This window comes from Pistacia vera, unplaced genomic scaffold, assembly GCF_008641045.1.
Source record: "Pistacia vera cultivar Batoury unplaced genomic scaffold, PisVer_v2 Contig102, whole genome shotgun sequence".
In the NCBI taxonomy this organism is placed as follows: Eukaryota; Viridiplantae; Streptophyta; class Magnoliopsida; order Sapindales; family Anacardiaceae; genus Pistacia; species Pistacia vera.
In genome coordinates, this window is record NW_022195050.1 from 1,241,377 (window position 1) to 1,263,060 (window position 21,684).

Genomic DNA, 21,684 nt, shown 5'->3' on the forward strand with positions numbered 1-21,684 from the left:
AATTCTCTCCAAGTTCTTTTTGCTCTCAAAAAAATACCTAAAGAAATCCTTCTATAGTGCTAGGATTGTGGGAAAGTAATGGAAAAAATCCTATACAAAATAGGAGAATAAAATTCGGATTATTCTTAACTTGAGTCCTTGTAGAATTAGGATTCCTGTGCTAACCCTTTGGTACTAAAACAAGAATATCTTTCTCTAGAAATCTCGGAATAACAAACTGTAAAATTCTAGGTAAACTAGGCTTCCAAAGCTTTATAAAAATATGTGGAATAGATTCCAGTTCTTTCTAAGGAATTTATGGTAGCTTGGCGAAGTTTCTGTTTTCTATCTGTTTCTTCTTAACAGCTACTGTTGGAAAATTGTGCGCCGAAAGACTTCCACTTTTTAGCATGAAAAACTCTGAATCTGACAAAGCCATAAACATATTAATTGTAGCTATTTGAATCATATTTCCAATGGTCCAAGAAAGATCCAAATATGAGGTGTTTAGTTTATGTTATTGTAGCAATACTGAGGCATGTTCCAAAACCCGCATTTGCTTGTCTTCTATGCACTGAAGTAACTTTCGGATCAATGTTTAACCATCTTCCATATTTAACTAGATCATGACCAAAACATAAATGTTATAGAGCTATCTCTTAGCTTTCAAACGCCACTGAAATCAGAGTTGTGTAGAAAGTTACACCCATTTTAGTGCAGCGTGTTCACTCACGCCACAGCACAAAAAGCCTCTACCGCAAACAATCTTCAAAAATCCATAACTTCTTCGTTTGAGCTCCGATTCTCAAACCGTTTGTTCCTACACGATTCTGATTCTTTCTTCTTTAATGTACATGCTTGAAATCCTCATTTTCATAACCTAAATACCTAAAAATTCACAAAACATAAACGTGATTCTAGAAAACAAAAGAGATAAAGAAATTAAGTAAAATTAACCAATTATTCTAATTCCCTTAAAAAATACCCTTAAAATAACTAAGTATGAGTGTGCTTCCAAGCACTCATCACAACCCCCAACTAGCTTCTTGCTATTCCCCAGCAACTGAAGCGATCTAAATATAATCTAGTTCTAACTAATCTAACCTAAACCACTTTCGTAGGTTGGCACGATTGCATTTAGCGTATGCAATAAGCCTTTAAACCCCTAGGTCCCCCTAGTAGATGAGTTATAGTCTCGTGAGGGTTTATAGCAATTCTACCCACAAACATCCAACAAATCCTAACTAACACACAAACATTCACACATAAAATAAAAATAAAACAAAAATTTTCCAAACTAATTCATATAAGCGTCTGAGAAATCACATGCACACGCAACATAGAGAACAATCAAACATCACCTCAAATCTAGGAACATACTAAACATCAATCTCATCTATGGTCTCAACTCTCTAATATCCATCAATCCACAATCTGTCAATCCTAACACTAGAAATAATTTCATATTCAACATCCATAGAAAAAAAAAAATTGATCCCAATAATTATGAAATATGAATAAAATTCTATAACTGCAAAACTCCATAGGCCTACTTTTCTAACCACTCTCCACTAATGTAGAACAATCACACAACTTTAGATCATTAGGACTTTATTGAGCTTGTAATGTTTAGGCTACGGTATTGGGTTATGAAAGAATGGAAAGGAATCGAACAAAATAAGAGGATTAATCTTATCTATTTATTGCAATATAATTGCTCAAAACATATCACATTCTCACTGAACTTCCCAAACCTTTGTTGCATCTCTCTTCCCAACCACATTTGCATTTACCCACTTTCCATATTTGATTCATTAATTTTTTTTTCTTTTTTTTTTTTTTTTTTTTTTTTTTTTTGAACAATAGTTAGGAAGCATGGATATTAAAATCATTCCCCTTATTACCTTGATATTCACAGTACACCATGACCCCCAACCCATTCTTTTGAATACTCTTCAAAATTTTGATTAAAAAAATCTAAGCCACACACAAACACTCTCACTTTTTATAGATTCAAATTAAATCCTCTTAAAAATCATGGGCAGAGTAGTGTATTTAAGGGTTAAAAGGGTATGTTATTGTAAGAAAATCAAGGCTAATATAAATTCAATATTGGCATAAAAGGGTGACAAGAGATAATAAAATATAGGGTTGGCTTGAAAGGCGCAAATGGTCCAAAGATGGCCTAAGTCATTTCTTCAGTCATGTGTCATCTAGGATTTCGCCTCAAGTGGTCATCAAATAGGTTCTAGAGTTTGGGGATCTCAAAAATGTCATAGGATAGTCACACACAAAACATCCCTAAATGCTAGAACTAACCCACCTTACAAACCACATTCGTGAGAGTCTCAAACTTAAGCAAAACCAACATCTAGAATTATTCCTAAACTAAAGTAAAATTTGACTTATTCTAAATGCTACATGTCATTGCAATCATGTTATTATCATTGACATATGAATTAATTCAGAAAAATTGAAAAACACTCAATTAAAAATAAAATAAAAACACACCAAATCTGATGAAATTTGCCAAAAAAATAAAAAAAAATTCATGAAAAGTAAGACAATTCACGAAAATTAAGAAATTTAGGAAAAGGGAACTTCCCCACCCCCAACCTAAAACCTGCATTGTCCTCCATGTAACAATTAGAAAGAAAAAGCAGAGAAGGAAAGAGAAGTTACCCCCCTTAGAGACATCGTCAAAATCCGTGTGGCGCTGCGACACCATTTTCATCACGCCACGACATCAAGTTGCTGCCCAAATTTTGTTTTTACTCTTCATTGCTATGCCATGACATAAATATTTTGAGTAGAGGTGCGAAGCTCTTTTCCTACAAAATGAATAAACCATAAAATACAAAAAAGAATTACATTACTCGAACTCATCCAACCATACTTGAAAAAAAAAAAAATACATCTACAAATTTGACAATGAAAACACTAAAGACATTTGAAAAACAAAAGAAAATATAACATAAATTAAATTAACATAAAGTAAAAAGTTGGGTTGCCTCCCAAGAAGCGCTTTATTTAACGTCTAGGCTAGATAGAATGCGCAGTCTATGGATCCCTCATATTCATGTAGTCCATCAGTTCAACTGGAGGAAGGCTTTCTAAGTATGACTTCAAGCGATGCCCATTCACTTTGAATCTTCCTCAATTCTTTAAATTCTCTATCTCCACCGCCCCATGAGGAAACACTTGATGCACTTTGAATTCTCCTAGCCACCGAGACTTCAATTTTCTTGGAAAAAGATGCAAACGTGACTCATGAAGCAATACATTCATACCTGGTTGGAATTCTTTGCATTGTATTTCCTTGTCGTGGCAAAGCTTAGTTCTTTCTTTGTAGATTCTAGCATTCTCGTACGCTTCATTCCTAAGCTCCTCCAACTCATTTAATTGCATCTTCCTCATTTCTCCAACTTTATCCATGTCAAAATTTAACCACTTAATTTCCCAATATGCTCTCTGCTCCAATTCCATCGGTAAGTGACATGCCTTTCCAAAAACTAGCCTATATGGACTCATTCCAATTGGAGTTTTAAATGCAGTTCTATAAGCCCACAAAGCATCATTCAATTTCAATGTCCAATCCTTCCTAGACATGCTCACCGTCCTTTCCGGAATTGCCTTTATCTACTTATTACTCACTTCCACTTGCCCTGAAGTTTGAGGATGATAAGGAGTTGCCACTTTATGTGTAACGTTGTACTTCTTCAACAAAGCTACAAAAGACTTATTACAAAAATAACTACCCCCATCACTAATAATAGCTCCAGGGGAACCATACCTTGTGAAAATCATATCCTTCCAAAAGCTAAGCAGAACCTTACTATCATTAGTTTTTGTGGCAATTGCCTTAATCCATTTAGAAACATAATCTACAGCAACAAGTATGTAAGTATAACCAAAAGAATTCGAGAAGGAACCCATGAAATCTATACCCCATAAATTGAACAATTCCACCCCCAAATTAGCGGTGTGCGGCATCTCATTCCTCTTGCTTATATTGCCTGATCTTTGGCATGTACCACACCTAGCACAAAAAGCAAAAGCATCTTTAAACAATGTTGGCCAATAAAAACCGGATTGCAATACCTTAAGTGCTATTTCTTTTCTACCAAGTGCCCTCCATAATGTAGCTCATGACTGTGCTTTAAAACACTCTACTGCTCAATTTCTGGAAAACAAACACGCGAGGAATTATGAACGGGCTAGACTATCTTGAGCGCAATTTTCCTGGGAAAAGTCATAGTCTTGAGTTAAAAAACAGCACTTTGTCACCCTCCTTAAATTCCTTGTTCATGATATGTTTGTCGTGCCACTGCTTAGTCTTTTCTTTGTAGATTTGGGCATTCTCATATGCATTATTGCGGAACTCTTCCATCTCATTAGTTGCAGTAATCGTTTTGCTCCTACGGCTTGTAGATCGAAGTTCAGAAACTTCACTGCCCAATATGACCTATGTTCTAACTCTACTAAAATTGAGGACAAATGCAGATTGGCGATTGTAGAATTGCAGATGGAGAGAGAGATATGTTAGGAAGGGCAGCACCGCAGCAAGTGGAGAGAGTTTAGGGAATGGGATGAAAAATGAAAATTGATGTTAGGGTTTGGGAAAAATTATATATATAGGATAATATTGTAATTAAATATATAGTATAAGGGTAAATTCATAAAATCAATACTAAAATTTTCGGTCCAGGACTGAAGATATACCCATACCTGGCCCGTACCCAAGGTCGGGCCTTAAAATCAAGCCCAGGCCCAAGCCCAAGCTCGTTACCCCCGGGTGGTACCCGAAAATGTCGGGCCCATTGCCATCTCTATCGCGCACAGCCACAACAAAATGCACGATCGCCGCGGCGACACAGTCCATCGCCGCAGCGATCACACAAGTCCAACGCGATATCGCGTTTATATCAGATTTTTTTCCCTTCAACGCACATTCTCATCACATTCCTCTTTTTCTTCCTACAGCTTTTTCCTCTCCATTTTCTTTTCCTCTCTATACAAATCTCTAACCATCATTTCCATTCATAATTCCTTTAACCCATCTACATTTTTTTCCTCAATTGCTTACTAACACACCCAATTTCAACTCACATTTCACAGATTAAGGAGGCCGGTTGGGATTCTTGAAAAAAATCAAAGTTAGGGTTCAAAAAAATGGGGGTTTCCGAAATTGAGCAAATCCATAGCAATTCAAGGCACATTTGCATAGAATCAGGTTCAAGTAAGTGTTTCTCACCCATTTTGCATTATAATTTTGGTTGTTGAAGATTGAGAGCATTTGATTTGAATTTTGTGGGAGTTGTGGTGATTTTAGTTTGTTGTTGAAGTTGGGTTTAATTGATGTGCATTGGTTGCTTTGATTGAATAAGAGAAGTTGTTATTGAAGCAGGGAGTTTGTAGTGATTTTCGTTGGGTGTTGAAATTTGGTTTAGTTGCTTGTATTGGTTGAGGGGGAAAGAGTTATAATGGCACCCAAAAGAAAGCCAGGAAGTGATAGGTGAGAAAAAGGAAAAGGGCAGGCCTCCAATGATGTCCGGTTTGTTAGTCATGCTTCCAAGGAGAGATATGAAAATTTTGCAAAGAAACCTAGTGGATTTATTGAAGAAAAAGGGTTGGTGTTTACATAAGATTTTGGGGAATCATTGATGTAATCCAAGCTCTGGGTTGGCAGATATTTTGCAAAGAATCCCCAACTCATGCTGTTGCCTCTGTAGTAAAAGAGTTTTATACCAACGTTCCTGATAGCATTGACAGAACAACAATGGTAAAAGGCAAGGAAGTGGTATTTACTGCAGTCGCTATTAATGAGTTTTATGGGCTGCCGCAAGTTGAGATAGATGAGGATGCCTATGCCGCATACAAGCGAGAAGTGGATTATGACATAGTGATTAATTTTCTGATGGAAGGGAAAGCTACATGGTTTATTGCGGCTAGGGAACACATTCGTTTCGAAAGTAAGTTCTTGGACTCAATTTCGCGCATGTGGTTATATTTTTGTTTGCTCTAGATTGATGCCCTCAAAGCACATGAGCACTATTGGCAAAGCTAGGGCGATTTTGATGTATGCTATCCACCACAAGATGAGAATGAATATGGGGAAGATTATTTTTCATGATATTATCCATTCGGCAAAGCGTAATACGACTGGTTTTTACTTCCCTCAACTGATTACTGAATTATGTAAGCAAGCTCAGGTGCCTTTGAATTCTAAGGAAGTTTTAATCCCACAAGTAGTATGTCTTACAATGCAATTTATGCAAAATCTCACCAATGGGGGCAGAATGGAAGTATCCAAGACCAAAGCCTCTTCATCGAAGAAGCTATCCCAAAGAGATCAATTGATGAAGTTGAATGAAGACATTGATAAATTAAGAAAGCAACAGAATCGCCAAGAAGCCTGGATGACGTGGATGAGTGGGCAAATGAGGGTGCAATATGAGATGCAAAGATTGCAACTTGCTCATGCTGGAATAGTAGCGCTAAGGTGTGAATGGACTAATTTTGTGTACCCATCAGATGAGGAGCATGGTGATGCTCCTGATGATGATTCTGAGGAGAGTATGGAGGAGTAGGGAGTGTGCCACTACTGTAGCCCTAAAATTTTTCAGTTGTGTTTTTGTTTGCTTTGTTATTGTAGTTTAATTTTTTTTGTTTTTATGTACTTGCATTTTGTTATTGTTTGTTCATTAAGTCATTGTGAACTGTTATTTCATCTTTATTGTTGATGCTCTTTATATCCATTAATTTTTTTTTTCTACATAACAATGATGGGCGACAAGGTCTATTTAGTGTGTTTTTTTTATATAAAACAAATTTGGCGCATATGAACTGGACAGCCTTATTACATTGACGAATATGGTAACGTTTTCTTTCCTTTTTCCTACTCTTAACATTGAGGACAATGTCCACTTTACGGTTGGGGGTAGGAATTTAATTTGAGTAGAATTCATTTATATGGATATGGATTTAGAGAGCAGGATTTTTTTTTTTTTTTTTTTTGTGAGTTTTTCTCTTGAATGAATTCATATGTCTATGATAGAAATGTGATTGCAAAACATGTAACTAATGGAGGACATTAATTTTTGCCTTTAATTACGGATGTTTGTAAATGTTAACGACATTTAGTTTAAGACCCTAGTGATTTGTGGATTGGAAGTGGTTCAGTTTACCTACTTAGAGACGTTTTATGTGTGAATTTTCCATGAACATTGTTGCGATCTCAACAAACTCTAGAACTCATTTGACAACCACTCAAGGCGAAATCCTAGAGTTCACATCACTTAGGAAATGATTTAGGCTACTTTTTGGACCGATTGAGCCTTTCAAGCTGACCCTTTTTATTATCATCACTAGTTAACCCTTTGAGTTTTTTTTTTTTAAACACAAGTTATGAGCGTAACACGAAATCCTACCCATTTTATCATCAAGAGACTTAATTGTTATTCAAGCTTAGTACGAATATTGGTGATGAAGTGTAGTTTTGCGACAACCCAGGTTTATGCAAAGAAATTGGTTAGGGGTTGTGGAGTGCTAGTAAGATCAGGGGGGCTATGTGTGTGTTTTCTACTTTCTTCAATTTATGACTTAAAAAAATTTGGAAAAAACAAAAAGAAAAGAAAAGTGGGCATTGAAAAGCATTATGAAGATTTGGAATTATGCAAGTGGGTTTATATTACTGTCGGAAAAAAAAAAAAAAAAAAGAGCTCAATAAAGGTTGGGAAGCTACTGAGTGAAAAAGGGAAGTGTTTTTGTATGATAGTAATAAGAATGAATCAAAATTAAGTCTCTCAATTTGACTTTTGCTAATGTCCCTTTTCGTTCCTTCATGAACTCATACCCTAGCCTAACGTTACAACCTTTACAAAGACCTATTGATCCAAGGTATTGTCAAATTCTACATTAGTGGACAGTGGTTTGAAAAGTGAGCCTGTGGAGTTTGATTCTATGATTCACATGTAAGTCATAACTCGAATACTGAGATCAAAATTATGTTCATGAATGTTATGCATAAAATCATACGAGTTTGTAGACTAATGGTTTGTGGTTGTATGGATGTTCTAGGGTCAATAACAAAAATGGAATTGATGTTTGCAATGTCTATGAGTTAGGTGATTTTTAATTATTCTATTTGTTTTGTATATCTGCGATTTTTGAGACACCTTTATGAATTGATCCAAGAATTTTTGTTAGTTTAGTTCTTTTTATGTTTATTTTTATTTTTGGAGTTCATGTTAAGTTTAGTGTGGATGTTTGTGGGTATCATCACTGGAAACCCTCATGAGACTACAACTCATCCAACTAGGGCCGCCTAGGGGTTTAAAGGCTTGTTGCATACGCTAAATGCAATCGTGTCAATCTACGAAAGTGATTTAGGATAGTTTAGATATAGGTTTTAATTGGTTGTTTTATTTTCAAGCTTAGAGACTTATTTTATCGCTTAGTTTGCTAGGGACTAGCAAAAAGCTGGTTGGGGGTTGTGATAAGAGCTTGAAAGTATATATTTTGTTAGTGATTTAATTGGATTATATGTGGAATTTGAATTTATTCTTTCATAAATACCTTTTATGGGATCATAGGTATATTTTAAGTATTTTCAGGTTCAAACCAATATTTGCAGGAAAAAGAATGATGTCGATGGAATTCATGATGCGTAGGAACAAACGGTACAAGAATCAGAGTTGAAACGAGAAAGTTGTGACACGTCAAAGATACAACGTAAAATCTGGAAATCCTTCAAGATGAGCATGCTTTGATGTTTCTGTCATAACTTGAGCTGTAGAAATCAGAATTTGACGATTCTTGTGGCGTTGGAAAGCTTATTCAAAGAGATAAAAAGTTAGCTCTGATGACTTTACCAAATTCTGGAGATCCCAGACTCATTGGACAGAGAGAACAATCACCACAGCGACTGTTCTTATCGCCGCAGCAATGGGTCACGGGCCTCTTTGGGCTATTGGATTCTCCTAGTCCGAATCTGAATGGGTTAAGCATTTAAATTCTTTCCTAAGTAACCTCCAAACCCTAGCACTATAAATTAGGGTCTTTAAGTAGTTTTTGAGGAGATTAGAGAAGGAGAAAGGATGGCTACTATTTTGGAGATCAAAATTCTTGAAGTTCGCGTTCGCCAATTAGAGAAGTTTTTATATTTTTCTTTCTTGAACTCATGCTATTGAATACAATGGTTGTTTTTATTACTACAATTATGAACTAAATCTCTTTTTTAGGGCTAAAGATGTAGCCCAATTTATGAATATGTGTTGATTTTATTGTTGTTAATTCTTATTGAGCATTAATTCTAAGTTTTATTATTGTGTGTAATGCTTTCAATTCTTAACGATCTGAGAGTTGAATGATATCATGGGTTGTGTTGAGATCGAGAGATGAAACCTGATTTGTCTAATCTAATAAAACTATAGATTGAGCGAACGCTAGAGATAGGTTACCGCGATCTATAAGGCTTTGGTAAATTCTATAGAATGTAATGATCTCTTAACTCCTAAATCCAACTTAGAGATATTTTGGGTTGTTGCTTAAGAGTTAATTCGCTAATTGTTCGAGAGAAAGTTAGTGGAATATCAAGGAATTTGGCCTTTAGAATAAGCTTAATAACGTTAGCAATAATTACCAATGCATAGGATTAAATTGGTGTGAAATCTGTGCCCTAGGTTTAGTCATATTGATCTGTTTACCAAATTATTCATAAAATTTTGCTTTTGTTTAGTTTTTAGTTTGTTATCTTATTCATTAAATTCATTCTTAAAATTCTATTTCATCAAATAGTAACAAAATAGACTAGTTTGGTACTTGGTAGGTAGTCCCCTTAGGATTCAACACTCGTTTACTCGAGCTTTATTACTTGTGCGATTTTATACACTTGCAAATAGCTTGTCACTGGTTGGGGGGTGTTGAGGTGTTGAGGTGGTTGGTTTTGTGGGAGGAGGTGAGGGCTGCATTGAGGCAGCTGGTGCTGGGGTGTTTTTTGTGTTGCTGCAAACTCCTTTTCTCCCCTGCTGCTGCTGATTTTTTACCATCAGGGGGTGGCTATTCTTACTATTTTTTTGCTGTTGGCTATCCATTCTTGCTGCTTGGATGTTCCTGTTGTGGCGTGCAGCGTGGGGTTATGGTTGATTCACTTCTCCAACTGATTTTTTTGCTGTTGTTTTCTGAGCTATTTTATACTCCTACTCTAGGTGTTTTTTAGGGTCTTATGTTGTGGCTATTGTCGTTCTCTTGGCTGTGTAAAGACTTTTTTGGTTTTCCATCACTGGACAGTTTCTTTTGGCTGTTTAAAGGGTGTGTAAACTGTAAGAGTAATGCTACATTTACACTACTCTTTTACACCATATTCATTACATCATGATGTGGCATATGTCACAACCACACAAATTTTTAATTATTTTGAATTTTTAATATTATAATAGAATTTGTATAGTTGTGGCATATGACACATCATGATGTAATGAAAATGGTATAAAAAAGTGGTGTAAATGTAACGTTACTCAAACTGTAAAGGGTGTACATTTTGGCTACCTTGCTTTCTTTTGTTAGGCGGCATCAATTGCTTGTTTAGGGTCGTGCTTTTTTGGGTTCATTCGCTTAGATGGTAATTCTTTATTCTTTTTATAATTACCAGTTACCTAAATAAAAATATGTTAGAATTTTACTCTTTTATTATTATTATTTTTATTATTGGTATTAGGATGTATGTCTGTTGCTTTGTAGCGTTGGGAGCCTTACAGTCGCAGGGATATGAATGAGCAGAGTTCAAAATGTGACGATTACATACACACTTTTTACATATACTCACAATGGTAGTGGATAAAATCATGGGACAGGCCTAGTAATGGATATATTCATGGTGTTATATTTAGAGGTAGTTATGCAAAATGCTCAAACCTCTCCTTCTCATCGATCAAAAGTAATATCCTCCTTGAGAAACTATCTTTAGCTGGTGACAGCTGTGGCGGAGGTACATATAAGAGAATGGGGACCGCCCAGCCAACCCCTTGAAATTTGAGGGGAAAAAAAAAAAAAAAAAAAACACACCTTTAATTTCTTAATTAATTACATTGTGCTCCTTTTAAAAAGGTAATTCCTTTAATATTTTTCATTATTTCATATTTGAAAATATTTTTCATTATTTCATATTTGAAAATATCATATATCTTACCTCTATTATTTATTCTTATATCATCCACTAATTCATCTATATTTTTTTTTATTTAAAATTATTCATCTTTTATTTTTCTATTTTATTTATTAAATTATTATCGTAATTCAAATAAAATCTCATAAATAGCTTTATGGTCCTACCCATAATCAAAATTTTGTTTTTAATTTCATTTTATAACTAATTATTGTTTTATTTTTTTGTTCTACACTTAGAATTAATTATTGATATGTCAAAAATTACTAAAAAAAAATAAGATTTGTGTTTTTAGTATTAAAAGTTTAAATAGGATATTTTTTATAACATTATAAGGAACTAATTAAGTTACATGCAATGTTCTCTGAAAAATTGATCATATATGGCGTCCCTTCCCTCATTAATTTCTAGGGTCGTCAGTGGATGACACCATATTGTGAATATAGATAAACAAAGTAAGCAATTTAATTTGTTCTCACTTTTTGTACTTTAAAATCTGGTATTGGGTGTGAATTAAAATGAATTGTGTGACATAACATGATACCAAAATATTCTAAGTAACTTCGGTCACTCCAATTACTATATTTTGATGCTGGATTTTTGACACCAACTATTCGCATGTTTAAAGTGTTAAGTTGACTTAAAAATTACACGTGAATGGGAAATGAAGTAAATAAATGGGAGATGATTTTGATTTTTAAAATGGTTCGGATGTTTAAAGCGAATCCTACGTCCACTGACTTTTTATAAATGAGAGATTACAATCAGGTCGCTTATAGCGATCAAAGAATTGAAATATAGAAAGGGAGAGTGAGTGTTTTTGTTATCAGAATCCAAAAAATGAGAGGGGAGCCCTCTATTTATAGTAAGAGGTTTATGGGTAATGATTACTAGTCTGTAAGCGGACAGGTGTCGTACAATTCCTACCCTACTTCCCATTGGTTGATTGCACATGAGATATCCTTAGATCGCACAGGGTTTGGGCAGGTGGATGACTCCCAGCCATTCACAAGCCAAATCTTTATCTTTCAAGTTGATGACAACCTTACTCCTTTCGTCCTTGGATGACGTGGCAGTGCCTGGGCGACACAAAATCTTTCTGAACTCTTATTGGTCCCTGCTGATGTAAGCTTGTGTCAGCCCTGATTTTTTAGTCATAACACTATAAATTTTTATCATGGCACTGAACACCCTTGCCAAGGGATATAATTAAAATATGTAAATTTGAATTATATGAATCAAGCCGCTCAATCATCTTGTAAAAGAGAAAAACTTACATGGAACAATCTTACCTCCTCGTCATACTTAAGCGATGAGACTATTGAATAAAATAAGGCCATCTGTTACCAGTTGGCAAATAAATTAAACTTAAATTTGTTTAAATCTATTTTTTTTCTTTAATTAATAAGTTAAGCAAAATATATTATTGCCATATGCACAAAACATATTATTACCGTCTCCATCTCCACCCCATTGTGGTTATGCTTCTCTTTGTTCTCCATTCAGTCGCTAATAGCCGAGAAATCGCCCGGTCATCTTCTTCAGTTTTTTTTTCTAGGATTACTACTACATAATCACTCATCTTATGATTTTGCGTCAAGTGGCTGGAGGTCATGAAATCGTCTGCTCATCTTCTCTAGTTTTCCTTCTTTTTTAGCTTTTTTTTTTTTTATTTGTCGAAGAGTACTTCTATTATGCCTAAAAGATCAGAGTTGACGTTAACCTACGTCAGCAAGCACCAATCAAAGTTCAGAAAGACTTTGCGCCATCCAAGAGCTGCTATGTTGCTCCATGATAGGAAGAATATGGTTGTCACCAATTTAGAAGATTCAGGTTTTGTCTATAAGTGACTGAGGACCGTAGACTTGTCCAAACCCTAGATAATTTGAAGATATTTTTTATGTTATCAACCAATGGGAGGCAAGGAAGGACTTGCAAGACCCCTACCCACTTGCAAATTTATAATCATTACCTTGAATTCCTCTACTATAAATAGAGGACTTCTCCTCTAATTTTTCGAGATTCTAATATTGAACCCTCATTCTGATTATAATCTTTATTTTCAGAGCAAAGATAACATATGGAAAAGAGAATAACTTGATATTCTCTCTGAATATTCAATTATTGTAACTCTATTCGTTGTTCGTCATTCCCGACCTCTTGCAATCTCTCATATATAAAAGAAACAGTGGACGTAGGATTTACTTTAAGCATCTGAACCACTTTAAAAATTATATCTCTCGTTCATTATTTAGTTTTTGTATCTGATTATAATCATTCAAGTGTAATTTCTAAGAATGTCTTACACTTTACACGTGCAAGTCGTTGGTGTCAAGATCACACATCAACAACTTTTATTTAATAAAATTTTCAAATGTCAAAGAATTTAGCACATTGATTGGAATTAAAAAATAAATTTACTGGAATGGAGGAAACGTTAGAAGAGATGTGAGTAATTGAGGTCTTTGTCAATACTTAAAATCCGAGTTGAGCCATAAAAAGAGTGACGAGGATCATAAACTGATGCGGAATCCATATTGATAGGCATATTGATCATAGATAAACTAGCAGTGGAGATGCGAGAATATGGGAATTAGGTGATAATTTATTATTAATTTATTGTTCAACAGGTCACACTTGGCACTATTTTATTAGATAACTTCACTACATAAGCATGAAAAGGTGGTATGAATGTCCCATGTAAATTTTTCTCCTTGTAAAATTTGAACTTAGAACTTGTTATCATACTGTATAGAGTAACCTGTTTTTATTCAACAATAACTTTACTTAATGATTATTTTACTCAAAGGTTAAATTAAAAACAAAGGCTATAATGTTTTTGACTATGTATATTGGTGCATTGATGCTTAAATGTACGAGTACCAAAAGGGATTAAAATATGTGTAACCTATTTCGAATCAAGAAATTAATTCAGTAAAAAAGCATCCATGAAATATATAAATATTATATGAATTATGCAAGAGTCAGCCTTGGCTATGGTTTGGGAACTAAGTACGAAGATACATGTTAAGAGACCAAGAATTGTTGTAGCACTGCTTTCTTTGGATTTCATTTACCATGATTCGACTTCTTTCCCACCCAACTCATAATTCAAACTATGATCGGTTATATTTAGGACTGTCAAACGAGTCGAGCTGCTGGCGAGTCTACTCGACTTGACTCTTTTGAAGCTTGTCGAGTTGACTCAGCTCGAACTTGGTTTATAAATTGAGTCAAGTTTGATCATGGGGGGGCTTGGCTCGTGAGCCTGGGCTGGCTCGCGTATGCAAGGTGCTTTTGTAAGTTTTATAAACCATGAGGGACTTAACTGTTATATAGCAGTTACAAAATTTTAAAAAACTGACATTTACCCTCCCAAAGGCAAAATCGTAAAACACTATATTTCACCTCCAAATCAATTTCCCCCAATTCGAAAATCGCCAAAATTCACCCAATGAAGAACCCTCGCGGTGAAATCAGTGGTCTCCGTCGCAGTCATCGATCCCTTTGACCGTAAAAACACTCACATAAACCGCAATTTCATCCCTCAAAGCTTGAATCCAAGTTTGCTAATTCTTCTCCACCAAATCGACTGAAGCCTAAACCCCCAAATCACGAAATCTCACCACCGTGAAACTGACAAGCTTCATCCTGTGTTCTTGGAGCCACCGATGAGTTTTACATCTCTTCTTTCATCCTTTTCACGTTGCATTATAGAGGATTAATGAGTTCATTGATTTTGCACAGTATTTTCGGAGTTGTTTGTTATGCTTATGAGTTGTTTTGCTTTTGAATTTATGTTTGGTTATGGAATATAAATACCTCATTAGTCATTTCGCACCATTCAACTAAGCATTGAACTTTAGCTTATTGGGTATTGTGGTTTGTGTTACTTAGGCATGACTAACGATTATGTCTAGTAATGGATGCAGTTGTGGGATTCATATGTCCTAACTACTTACTGATTGAGAAATAAAAGAGTATTCAGATGTATAATGTATTGAGATGTATTGAGAGGCTGGTAGTTATGTTGATTTCTAGGATAGTGCAGATACTGTGGTTTGAGAAAGAAAACAACTTCTAATCTACTTTACCTAGATATGTAGATCAATCAGTTGATTCATGTGTATTTATTGCCCCTGATTTTGCTTTATATGGATTCCCTGCTAGGATAAGTATGAAGTTTTTGTTATCCTGATGTGAATATGATGTTTTCAGTATACTATAAAATGTCTACTTGAATTTATAATGTCCCACCATAATGTAGCTACATATTTTTTTTTTTAAAGTCATTATTAATGGTGTCTTATTTTTTTTAATTGTAGGTATGGCCTCAGGAGACAGTTCCTCAAGCATCCCTACATTGGATGACGTCAATGATTGTGTTACAGTAAGAGCAGTCGATCAGCATAACATTTATGCAAGCATAAGTGGTACAGAGCAAAGTGTGAGTAGCCCCGAAATGTAGAGGACAATGACAATCCACTACGGAGGAAGAAGAGAGCCAAGACATCAACTGTTGGTCAGAATTTAGGGAGGTGGTTCTCCCTGGTGGTACAAGGAAGGCAGAGTGCATTCATTGTAAAACAAAGCTAAAAATGACTGTCACTGGAAGCACTACACAATTCAATAGACATTTAAAGAGGTGTGTAAAGAGAACAGCTAACTTGAGGCAACAAAAAATAAATTTCCCTGCTTCTAGTTCTTAGGGTGCCTCTACCGTCCTGCCTGCTTTACGGGGTCAATTCGATATGCTTAAGAGGAGGGAGCTTATTGCACATTGGGTGCTGATGCACGAGCATCCATTTTATGTTGTGGAGGAAGAGGGGTTGAACAACAAGATGAAGTATGGGATTCTTGAATGGACTCTGATTTCCCATAATACTTGCAAGAATAATTGTATGAAAGTGTTTGAAAATGAGAGGCAGAAGTTGCAAACCATATTGAAGGGTGTTAGGAATATAAGTCTGACCACATATCTATGAAATTCAGGCAACCAGAGGTGGAATACATGGTGTTGACTGGGCATTGGATTGATGATAATTGGAAGTTGAATAGACGGGTGTTGAACTTTATTCATTTATGAATAATGTTTCAAGCAATGATATTGTAGTCAAAGTGTTGAAAGATAATTTCCAAGCTATGGGGAAGCTCATATGTGGGGGCAAGTTGTTTCATGTGAGGTGTTGTGCATACATCTTGAACCTGGTTGTTCAAGATGGTCTTTATCAGATTAGACACATTATTGAGGACATCCGTGACAGCATGGTATACATCAATTCATCGGGGAGTAGGCTAAGGGTGTTTCTAGAGATTGTTCAACAGCGCGATTGCCATTTTGCAAGCTTATTCTTAATTGCAAAACACAGTGGAATTCAACATATGATATGTTGGCAATGGCAGTGAAATTTAGACTTGTTTTTCCTTGTTTGAAGGAGAGGGATTTGAGTTATCATTATTGTCCCAATGAGGAGGATTGGGACAAAGTTGAGAAAATTTATTCAATTTTGAAGGTGTTTAATGGTGCAACGAATCTCATATCGGGGAGTGATTATCTGACATCAAACTTGTTTCTAAAACAAGTTTGTACAATCAAAATTATGTTGGATAGTAAGAGTCAGGATGAAGATGAGTTTATACAAATCATGATTTGGAAAATGAAAGAAAATTTTGACAAATATTGGGGAGAATGTAATCTATTGATGGTTGTGGCTGCTGTTTTGGACCCCAGACTGAAGATGAGGGTGGCCGTTCCCTAAGATGTATTTTGAGCCTGAAGCGCGGGCAAATATTGATGCTATTCGAGATGTTTTGTATGAGGTATATAGGGAGTATGTTGATGCCAGTAAAGCATTGACTGTTGTCTGCACTTCTACATCTAGAGGGAATGGAGTTGAGGTTGTTGGTGAGGGGTCGGCGGTAGCGGCAGAGGGGGTGGAGGATTAGGAGGATTTTAGTGAGTTTCTGGATGTGATTGAGATGTTGAGCCAACTAAATCAGAGTTAAACTGTTCCTTGGGAGAGGGATGCCATAAATGTGTGGGGGACCCTGCGGCGTTTGATGCTTTGACATGGTGGAAGGCAAATTCAACAAAGTTCCCTATCCTGGCTACCATGGCTCGTGACATATTAGCCGTCCCTGTCACTACGGTTGCTTCTGAGTCTTCTTTTAACGCTGGTAGTAGGGTTATCGACATGCACCGATCGTCGTTGTCTCCCAACACGGTGGAGATGCTCTTATGTGGATGTGATTGGTACCGAACTTTGAATGGGGTGAAGAAAGGATGCAAAGTAGGTTATATACTTATATTGAATATTGTTTTTATTAAATTTAATAATTACTTTATATTTATGCTAAATAAACTTCAATTACTCCTCCTTTGTCATTTTCAGGAAAAGCAGCAACCGTTGGAGATCAGCCTTCCTATCCAATAAGTTCTTGGGATTCAGTGCATGGTTTGGTTGTGGTAGGAGGCATGCATAGGTAAAAGTTTGATTCATTTTGCTTTTGTTTCATGATTAGGCATATTTTTCTCTTGTCATAGTTACCTCAAAAGATACTTATTAAATTGAACATTTTATACGGCCAGAGGGAAATGGTGGTTTTGGTAGAAGACAACCCTACTACAAACTAGATGTGGACAGTTATTTTGATTACTAGACTATATTTTCATGTCTTGGACTGTTATTTGTATATATTTGGAACTGTTTTTTTATTTTGTAAAGTCAGAAACTATCATGGTTAATATGGTTGAAAATATGGATTAGCCATTTTTTTGATGCAAATTTCTGTATTAAAACAGGATCAGGACCAAAAAAAAAGGCTGTAGGGGGAAATTGGCTGGGTCAAACCTATGTTTGATCGAGCCCTAACGAGGCTGAGCTCGATTGGGCTCGCGAGCCAGCTTAAGCTCGAGTTCGAGTCGCTTTTCCCAAGCTCGAGCTCGACCTTGTAGCAAACGAGCCGAGCTCCATAAGTCGAAAACTCGACTCGGCTTGGCTCATGTACAGCCCTAGTTATATTATTATAGATACATGTAAAGGTGCATTTGGTTCAGGAAATGTTGTATTATTAGAAATGTTGGATTATCAAGAATGTTGTATTAATGGAAAAATAGATTAACTTAACATTACTAGGAATGTTTAGGAAAATGTGTTTGATTAGGTTGAAATAAATTGGTGGGTATGTTATATAGATTACTAAGTCCTCCTTTTTAAATATTAATATAATATTATTTTTATTATTATTTTTGAATCATTTCTTTAACCCCTTACATTTGAAATTTTGCTAAAACACTCCAACAATATAAAAGTTTAATTTATAACAAAATCACATCTATCCACCCCAAGCCACAGTCAACCACCATTGATGGCCACCGCTGAAAAGTCGCACGACCAGCTGGATCTAGCCGACTATGCATTGATATAATTGTTTTCAGCTAGATCAATGGTCGAAAACAGCCAGATATGTGGTCATTGTGCGTCATGGATTTTGCCAAAATAAGGGTATTACTGTCCAAAAAATTTAATAATTAATTGTAAAATTATAACAAAATTAAAATTACCAAGTAATATTAAAATAACAAAAAAAAAAAAAATTTGAGATATTGAGTTGAACGGATAATTGAGCAAGAAAAGGATAATTAATTTCTGTAGCACTACATGTAATTTCTGACCAACTCATAATTCAAACTACAACCGTCCTTAACTTCTTGTTATCATATCTCTTGCGCTTTTTGCCTTTTTATTTAAATTCAGCAAAAATGGCCGCAGTCAAGTTCTTCAGTAATTTATGATGTTCTAATATTGTAGAATATAATTTTGACGGTCAATCAATAATTAAGACAGCGATTATCTTATTAGTACAAACAATATCAACAATTTATAGGCTGCTAGCTCCATGTATTCTGGAAAGTGTGATGTGAAGAAACACAATCAAAAATAGATTGGTTACTTATTTTATTTTGTTTTTAATTTAATAAATTATTTTTCCCTACGCATTTCACACACCAATTGAAACCTTGATGGTGAAGCAACGGTGATAGATAGAATTTGAAGAATGATACACGGAGACCAAAAAGGCCCAGATGGAGTATTACTTTCCTGTACATTACTTACAAATAATTAATTAATTACTACTACGGTCCACGTAACATAAGGACTGGGGGCTATGGATTTAATTAAGACTTACGAAATCTGATACATGTAAGAGAGAGCTAGTTTGTTTCGGCGCTGTTTTCTTCGGTTTTCATTTAGATTCCTTAAATTTTACACCATTCCTTCTATCTAATCCAAACCTCTGTATCTTTCCCTCTGTGTTTTTGTATAAATACCTCTACCTTTTCGACTTCTCATCAACTCATCCTAGGTTCCTTTCAATTCTTAATTTCCTATCTAATTAAACACCATCATCTTTTTTAACCAATATTGATCTTAATATATTTCTCTCCTATAGTCGTATTCAGCAAAAAAATGGCGACCAAGTTCTTCGGTACTCATCTTTACATGTTTTTCCTAGTTTTCTGTATTTACAGCTTATACCCATCATCTGCAGCAGCAAACTATAATGTGTTAAGTTTTGGAGCCAAAGGCAATGGTGTTACTGACTCTACCCAATCATTCATCAAAGCATGGGCTGCAGCCTGTGGTTCTACATAATCAGCCACAATTTATGTACCAAATGGAAGATATTTGCTTCGTTCTATGGCTTTTAAAGGTGACAGCAGAAGTTCAGACATTACAATACGCATTGACGGAACACTAGTGGCTCTGGCAGTTTACCGTGTACTTGGTCAAGCTGATAGCTGGATAAGCTTTGAAGGTGTTAGCGGTGTTTCCATTATCGGTGGAGCACTGGATGCAAAGGGAACTGCGTTGTGGAATTGCAAGGCTAAAGGCTCTAATTGTCCCAATGGAGCCACGGTGCGTATTACATAACTTCGCTGCAAGTTTGCTTCAACATTTAGTTTCACTTTGATTTTTCGATGTCTCAAGTTATGAAATCTGTTGTGTATTAATGCAGACATTGAGTTTTATCAAACAACATCAGAATCAATGGACTCGTATCATTAAATAGCCAAATGTTTCACATTGTTATCAATGGTTGCCAAAATGTTCATGTTTAAGGAATTAAAGTTATAGCTGCCGGTGACAGCCCCAACACAGATGGGATTCATGTCCAATTATCTCGAAATGTCTATATCATGAGCTCTTCCATTAAAACCGGAGATGATTGCATCTTAATTGGCCCTGGAACTAAGAACTTGTGGATTGAACGTGTCACGTGCGGCCCCGGTCATGGTATTAGGTATTTTCATTCAAACATTTATCATCTAAAACTACTTAACTAATTAACAACAAACAACTAATCTTCCATAAGATATTCATATCAAGAATGTTTTTCTTTGATTTGTAACATTGGGAGCTTGGGCAAGGATACGAACGAGGAAGGAGTCCAAAATGTGACAGTTAAAAACACAACTTTTGTAGGTACTCAAAATGGGGTAAGGATAAAGTCATGGGCAAGGCCTAGCAAAGGATTTGTTCAAGGCATTCGGTTCTTAGATGCTGTTATGCGAAATGTTCAAAATCCCATTATTATTGACCAAAATTACTGCCCTCACAACTTAAATTGTCCAGGCCAGGTAAAGATTTGCTTATTATTTCTTCATAAATGAAAATTATGAGATCCACAGTGTTTTAAATATATATTTAAAAACATATAGCACAACTAATGTTATTCTCATTTTTGTTTGTTGCACTTTCAGGTTTCAGGTGTACAAATTAATGATGTGACATATCAAAATATTAGGGGAACATCTGCTACACAAGTTGCTATAAAGTTGGATTGTAGCACAAAATACCCTTGCAAAGGAATAAGATTACAAAATGTAAATTTGAAGTATTTAAATGAAGTAGCTCAATCATCTTGCAATAACGTAATTGGGAAGAAACTTGGCTTGGTTCAACCCAACAATTGTTTGTAATTGAATGGTAGACAAAATTCTTTTGTACATGACAGAAAGTAATTGTATCCTATTCTTTTTAATGAATTCTTTCATTAATAAACTATTTCCTTCATCTTATATTTTTCAATTGAAGTCAATTTAGATGGTCAAGACTTATATTTCCTTTTTCGGTAACCAATGAATATATATTAATTGGTCTGGCTTTCCAAAATGTTAACCTCTTTATCACATTCTATATCGCACCAGACGTATCTTTTCCAACTTGTAATTAATTGAACATTTGAACGTAGTAATTTGCAAAACCCTTTTGGTGTCATATTTGATGTGATTGCCGAAATGAATTAGGATTATCTCTTGAGATTTTAAGGATCTTATAATAAAATGTATATTTGAAATACATTTATGGTTAACTAGGATTTTTTATTATTATTATATCCCGAATATGTAACTACCAATAACAATTAATATTTATTCGGACAAAAGCTCGTACCAAAAGAGAACGGTGATTCTGTATAAATTTGGTGTCAGTATATATTTGATGTGGGATCATAATCTACCAGTTTAGTTTCTTTCT

General features: G+C 35.2%; 1 pseudogene; it reads left to right on the forward strand.

The window, feature by feature from the left end:
- The first annotated feature begins 20,222 nt into the window (after positions 1 to 20,222).
- LOC116121797 lies at positions 20,223 to 21,227 on the forward strand (annotated as a pseudogene).
- Positions 21,228 to 21,684: the final 457 nt, after the last annotated feature.